Source organism: Pipistrellus kuhlii, unplaced genomic scaffold, assembly GCF_014108245.1.
Source record: "Pipistrellus kuhlii isolate mPipKuh1 unplaced genomic scaffold, mPipKuh1.p scaffold_m20_p_8, whole genome shotgun sequence".
In the NCBI taxonomy this organism is placed as follows: domain Eukaryota; kingdom Metazoa; phylum Chordata; class Mammalia; order Chiroptera; family Vespertilionidae; genus Pipistrellus; species Pipistrellus kuhlii.
The window spans coordinates 57,248,045-57,255,422 of NW_023425584.1; positions in this window are offsets into that span (position 1 = coordinate 57,248,045).

Consider the following 7,378-nt stretch of genomic DNA (forward strand, 5'->3'; position numbering starts at 1 on the left):
TGATTCAGGGACTTATTTTCTTTTCCTTTCAATTTATCATTTGTATTTAAATTGGATATTTTAATCATGGTGCCATTTCCATCTACCATGGTTCTTTGCTCACACAAGGAAGTCACCCAGGCTTTTCTTTGCACCAGGATTGGCAAGAAATGGATGACTAGCACAAGCAAGGGACATTGTCCAAGCCACTAGGACACTCTACCCAATCAGAGGATGGTGGTTAGCAAAGCCAGCCCACACAGACTACTTGTGTCATAGCTCCCTTCAGGTTATGGACCAGGGAGCCTGATTGGTCTGGCCCAGTGGTCGGCAAACTGCAGCTCTCGAGCCACATGCAGCTCCTTGGCCCCATTGAGTGTGGCTCTTCCACAAAATACCACGGCCTGGGAGAGTCTATTTTGAAGAAGTGGCGTTAGAAGAAGTTTAAGTTTAAAAAATTTGGCTCTCAAAAGAAACTTCTATCATTGTAGTGTTGATATTTGGCTCCGTTGACTAATGAGTTTGCCAACCACTGGTCTGGTCTAATGATCAGAGAGAAGTGGACAGAGGCCTTGCAAGTCAAGGGAGGGGGTGTTGCTGACTATCAGGGTAGCCTTGGTCCTTGCTTCTTTGTTCCAGTGCATGTGTATCCTTAAGGTGAGCCTTACTTTATTAATCTAGTTTCCATTTCAAGTCCCTGCAACCCAAATGCCCAACAAAATGAAATAAAATGAAATAAAATCATTTCATTCAATCACAGAATGAAATAAAATCATTGACAAATCCATTCATCAGAACAGCCCTGGGTTTTATCTCCTGACTGTTCTGATAGCATCTCTATTCTATTCCTTAATTACCCATTTCACTTTTCACAATATTCCACTCATTTTCTTCACTTTTTTTTTCTCTCCAGCTGCCCCCTCTCCATCTTTTTTAATTGAGATATCATTGACATATAACATTATATTGGTTTCACGTGGACACATGATGATTCCATACAGGTGTGCATAAAGGTAGGTTTATAGTTGTGAGTATACCATATTATTAACTACTAGTGACTTGGTGCATGAAATGTGTGCACATTAAAAGGAAATTAATAAGTGGAAATTTTTTTTAATTTGTTGGGGGTTTTTTTGTTTTGTTTTGTTTAAATATATGTTATTGATTTTGAACAGAGAGGAAGGGAGAGAGATAGAGAGTTAGAAACATCGATGAGAGAGAGTCATCGATCAGCTGCCTCTTGCACACCCCCTACTGGGGATATGCCCGCAACCAAGGTACATGCCCTTGACCGGAATCGAACCCGGGACCCTTCAGTCCACAGGCTGATGCTCTATCCATTGAGCCAAACTGGTTTTGGCAAGAGGCAATATTTTAATATTGCTATTTGCCCTTTCTCTATGATAGAAGTGTCAGAGATTAAAGAAAATTAGTAAAATGTATGTGAAAATCTTCCTCCTGTCAGAGTCTGGGGCATGCCATGGGAAGCAGAATCAAGTCCCCATCCACCCATGTATGCCTCAAAATCACTCAAACCAAGACCCGCTGGCTCCACCTTCATTGGGCTAGATCCAGACCTAGCTGACCCCACCCCTGTCAAGCCCCACTGGGTCGGGGCACAGCCAGGTCACCTGGCCTGGCACCAGGGCAGGGGATGTGGCCTGGGGTCCCCCAGGCCAGGCCAAAGGATATGCCTTGAGGTCATCTGCCAAGCTCCACCAGGCAAGGGTGCAACCTCAGGTCCCCCAGCCTGGCACCGGGGTGAGGTGCATGGCCTGAGGTCCCCCAGCTTGGCCAGGGCAGGGGTACACCTTAAGGTCCCTGCCAAGCCCCACCGGGGTGGGTGGCATGGCCTGAGGTCCCCTGTCAAGCTCTGCCAGGTGGTGGACATGGCTGAGGTCCTCCTTCAAGCCCTGCTGGGCAGGGGACGTGGCCTGAGGTCCACCGGCCTGGCACTAGAGCAGGGGGCATGGCCTGAGGTCCCCTGTCAAGTCCCACCAGGTGAGGGGTGCAGCCTCAGGTTCCCTGCCCCAACCCAGTGCCACACAACCCCAGGTCCCTGCTGATTGCTCCTTAAGTTCATTACAGGAACTCAGCCTCTGCTGTGGGCACAGCCATCCTTCGTAACAGGGTCCCTGCCTTTGCTGTGGTGCAGCCATCTTGTTATGACATGATGGTCTATTTGTATATTCCCTCTTTATTAGACAGAATAGTATATCTCTTGTATATCCTTTTTTCTCTCTCTCTTTCTTTCTCTTCCTCTTATATCTCTTATAATTCTTCTTCTCAGAAACAATGTCATGGCTGGACCTATTCCTTCCTTTCTGTATTTTCTTCTTCCAATACCATCTAATTTTCCTAATTAAGCTTCCCAAATTCAGCACATCATCTTTACCTATGTATGAGTGAGGAGACACCCTTTAGAGCTTAAACTCAATAAATATATAGCTTGAGCAAGAATAAGATATTTCTAAAATCTGGGCTTACTACTAGTCAACAAAGTGATAAATTTGATTTTCCATCTTCTACATAATTCCACAAATATCTATACTAATATGTTCAGCAAGGAGCATCAAAATGGAAAAGAGAGGACCCCAACTGCTAGATGGCTTGCAGTCTGGGAGGAAGAAAGCACATATGGAGAAATAATTATCACACTAGGCAGAATATGACTGCCCTGCTATGATGAGAAAGGCACAGAAGGGAGCGGGGTTCAGGCAGGCTATTATCTGCATCAGTGTGGCCCATATTTCACATAATGTGACCCATGTAACATGCAAGTAAAGTAAGGCAGGCATTGGACTTAACATTTTTCAGAAGATGCCAAAGAGGGCACCAAGAAGATTTGTGGTAGTGTTCTAAGAATAACCATGACAGACTTCAAAGGACAAATTTCAGAATCTATACTAATAAAAGGGTAATATGCTAATTAGACTGGGAGACCTTCCGAGAGACCTTCTAGACATCCTTCTGAACAAAGCCATGATGGTGGGGCCAAGGCAGAGGCAGTTAGGGGTGAGCAGGTCTGCGAGGGGAAGGGGGGGGACAGTTGGGGGCAAGCAGGCCAGCAGGAGAGTCCAGTTGGGGAAAAGCAAGCTGGCAGAGGGGGCTGTTGGGGGTGATCAGACTGAAAGTGGGAGGCTGTTGGGGACTATCAGGCTGGCAGGCAGAGGCAGTTAGGGGCAATCAAGCAAGCAGGTAGGTGAATGGTTAGGAGCCAGTGGTCCCAAATTGTGAGAGGGATGTCTGACTGCCAGGGTCCCAGATTGGAGAGGGTGCAGGCTGGGCTGAGGGACACCCCCTCCCCCCCATGCACAAATTTCGTGCACCAGGCCACTAGTAGGATATAATGATCTTTGGCCCCAATCCTTTTTCTACCCTATTTTCTTTTTATATGATTTTTGAAGTAAAAGTGCCTTAGTTCCCTTCACATTCAAATTGCTTTTTGGCTTCCCAAATCCATTTAGGGCCCTTCCCAGCCTGCTTAACTTACCTTGCCTGTACTCTAAGTCTGTCTTCCCAAGTGTCCTATTTCACCATATTTTAACCATGTGCTGGAAAATATAAGGATCTATCCTAATAATCTACAGTGAAATGTGAATGACTGATGAACTTTACCTCCCATGGAAATTTTTTTAAATATTGAAAAACAATCAACAAATATTATTGCATAAATTTAAAGTATACTACAAGATGATTTGATATACATAAATTATGAAATTATTACCAAGAGTATTCAGTTTTTTAACTGAAACTCAAATTCAAATAAATTTCAAATTGATAGAATGGATACTTTAGATATGAACTTGAGAATTATTCCTTATATCTGCCTTACTTTAGCTCTCCCAATTTACCACCCCCACACCACCCTCCAACACACATGCAATATCTGTGTCAGAGAGATATAAGGAGAGTCTTTGCTGTCATTTGAAGAAACTGGCCTCCAGACCTAAGAGGTAGTAAATATCTAATTAAACATAACTAAGCTTCCATGCCATTTCTAAATTAAACATTAACTAGACCAGTGGTCAGCAAACTACAGCTCGCGAGCCACATGCAGATCTTTGGCCCCTTGAGTGTGGCTCTTCCACAAAATACCATGGCCTGCGTGAGTCCATTTTAAAGAAGTGGCATTAGAAGAAGTTTAAGTTAAAAAAATTTGGCTCTCAAAAGAAATTTCAATCATTGTACTGTTGATATTTGGCTCTGTTGACTAATGAGTTTGCCGACCACTAAACTAGACTTTTGTGGCTTCCTATTGCATCATTATCTCAAAATTTAGTTGTTTAAAACACCAATATTACCCTGGCTGGTGTGGCTCAGTTAGCTGGGCATCATCCAGTGCACCAAAAGGTTGCCAGTTTTATTCCTGGTGGGGACACATGCCTGGGTTGTGGCTCAAACCCTGGTTGAGGGCATGCAGGAGGAAGCCAAACCGTGTTTCACTCTCACATCAATGTTTCTCTCTCCCTCTCTATCTAAAAACAATCAATAAAAAAAATCTTTTAAAATGAAAAACAAATAAAATAAAACACCAATATTTTATTATTCTACAGTTTCTATGGGTCAGGAATTCACGAGTGCCTTGGCAGGATGGTTGTGGTCCAGGGTTTTTCATGAGATTTTAGTTACGTTGTCACCTGGACTGCAGTCATCTGAAGTTATCTGAAAGCTTGACTGAGCCTCCCAAAAGGTTAGCACATCCGTGCTTGCTGTTGGCAGGAGGGTTCAGTTCCTCATGCACGGGTTTCTCGGTAGGGCCTCTTGAGTGTCCTACTGCCATGGTGGCTGGTTTTCTCCTTGGGGGAGTGATCCAAGCAAAGTAAGGTGGAAACAGTTATGTCTTTTATGACTTAGCCTCAGACATTACACATCACAATTTCTGCTACATTTTCTTTTTGAGAACTCACTCAATCCAATTATCTTCAAGGTTGGGGGAGGTTGACGTTTATCTTCTGATAAAAGAATTTGTGGACATATTTTTTAAATCACCATAGGCCCTTTACCTGTTTTTTCAATCTCTCCTTACCTCTGTCTATTTAATCATATGGTCTATTGAGTATTGAGTAAATATTAAACAAATATTTTAAAACATTAAATTCTTAGATTTTAAATATTCCCATAACTAATATATGGTTTTCAAATTTTGTTATAAACCCTTTCTCCAAGTTTCCATAAACTTCCTCAACTCTAAATTACATAGTGTTGTTCAAAATAAATCTCCTGAGTAATTTTGGGTTCAATTACATAGCATTGCTGCTCCTGAATTGACATTTCATAAAATCAATTTTAATTCATTCATATGTAGCTAAGTAAAATATTTTATGAGTTACTGAATCAAACATCTGTTCTATTTCTTTTGACTACCACTTCAGTAATTGAATTATTTTTTAAAAAAACAATCAAATTAGTTTCTTATAATTATAGACTGTTGGTTGTTCATATTTCATGTCCTTTGCAACACTTAAGTTACTGTGGTTGTTTTTCTACAGAGCATTTTCTATTAGTTTATTAGAAGCTAGAGCAATCTTATTTACCCAAGTGACCTGCTCACAATCTGTTTCTTAAGAATAATGACAAATAAAGAGTGTTTATCTTATTGTTCTAAAATTAAAGGTATTTTTTCATCTGGCTGATTGATTTTTTTCTGCTGAGAAACCATGGCAGGTATTCTCAAGAAATGTTAATTTAAGTAAAGCAATAGTCCTCCAAGCAAAAACAATGCAGATAAAGAGAAATCACTGTTTCCTCTCTCCAAGTCCAAAAACTGGGTTAACAGAATACCAAAAGTAAACGAGCCAATATATCTAATTAATTCAAACAACCTTCTATGTCAGTGTAAAAGCAATCAGACAAAATGTTTGATTCATTTATTCATTCAATAAAAATTTATTTGAACAGCCGAAATTGGTTTGGCTCAGTGGATAGAGCATTGGCCTGCGGACTAGAAGGTCCCAGGTTCGATTCTGGTCAAGGTTATGTACCTTGCTTGTGGGCACATTCCTGGTAGGGGGTGTGCAAGAGGCAGCTGATCCATGATTCTTTCTCATCGTTGTTTCTAACTCTCTATCCTTCTCTCTTCCTCTCTGTGAAAAATCATTTATATATATATATATTTTTTTTTATTTGAACATATTTATTGAATAAGCAGTGTAAGCATAGCTGACTAAGACATTAAATAACCTAAACTGTAAAAGGATTATGGTTACCATACATTTTCCAAAATAAAACAGTATCTACAGCTAAATAAGCTCCTACTTGATTTGACCTTCTACATATCAGCTATTAACTATGGGCAAAGGAAAGTAAAATAATAACCTGAAGACACTGAAGAGTAGAAAAAGCAGGCAAATTCTGGAGGAAGACAAAAGTTGGTAGAAGAAACCAGCACAGGATATGTATGCTTTTAAAAACATATTTTTATTGATTCCAGAGAGGAAGAGATAGTTAGAAACATCAATGAGACAGAATAATCAATTGGTGGCCTTCAGCCCATTAGGGATCAAGCCCACAATCCAAGCATGTGCCCTAACTGGGAATCAAATCGCAACTGCCTGGTTCATAGGTGGGTGCTCAACCACTGAGCTACACAAGCCTGACAGGGTATGTATACACTTTTAATAGATTTTAACTTACAAGCAGGATGAAGGTGGCACCAAGTGAAGTAACCATAGGAAATCTCAACAAAGAAATATAAACAATAAAAAAGAACCAAATGAGAATTCTAAAACCAAAGAATAAAATTTACTGCATTGGCTTAACAATAGAATGGAATTAATGAGGGGGGATGGAGAGTAACTTGAAGATAGATCAATGTGGATATGTAGAACACAGAGAAAAGATTGGCGGGGAAATGAACAAACCTTGAAAAACCTGAGGACAATCATAAGTGTCCAACAGACATGAACAAAATTCAAGAAGGAGAGTTCAGAGAATATGAGGCATACAACATATTTGAAGAAACAATGTCGCATAACTTCTCAAGTTTAGTGAAAGACATAAAATTTTCATATTCATGAAGTTTAGTAAAAAACAGGATGTATGCAACGAAAACCATGACTAGGCATATTGTAGTCAAACTGCTGGTAATAAAGCTAAAGGAAGTCTTGTTACTATTGTAGGCAGCGGGAACTGCGCTAGGTGTCTGGCCGGTGGGCGTCAGATTCAGCAACCAAGATTCAGCAACCTCCGTACTTGGGTCTGGCAGGAAAAAATTCAGAACAAGGCCCAAACTGCAAGAGAAGATTTATTTGGCAAATCACAAAGATAAAAGAAGTAATTCCTCGAACAAATGGGCTTAGAAAGCAAATTATAGAGGTAAAGGAAGGGCCCTTGGAGCTTGGGAGTGAGGAAGCTAATGGTCTCATGTCTGGGGTGGAAGGAGAGAGGGAAGTGCTCC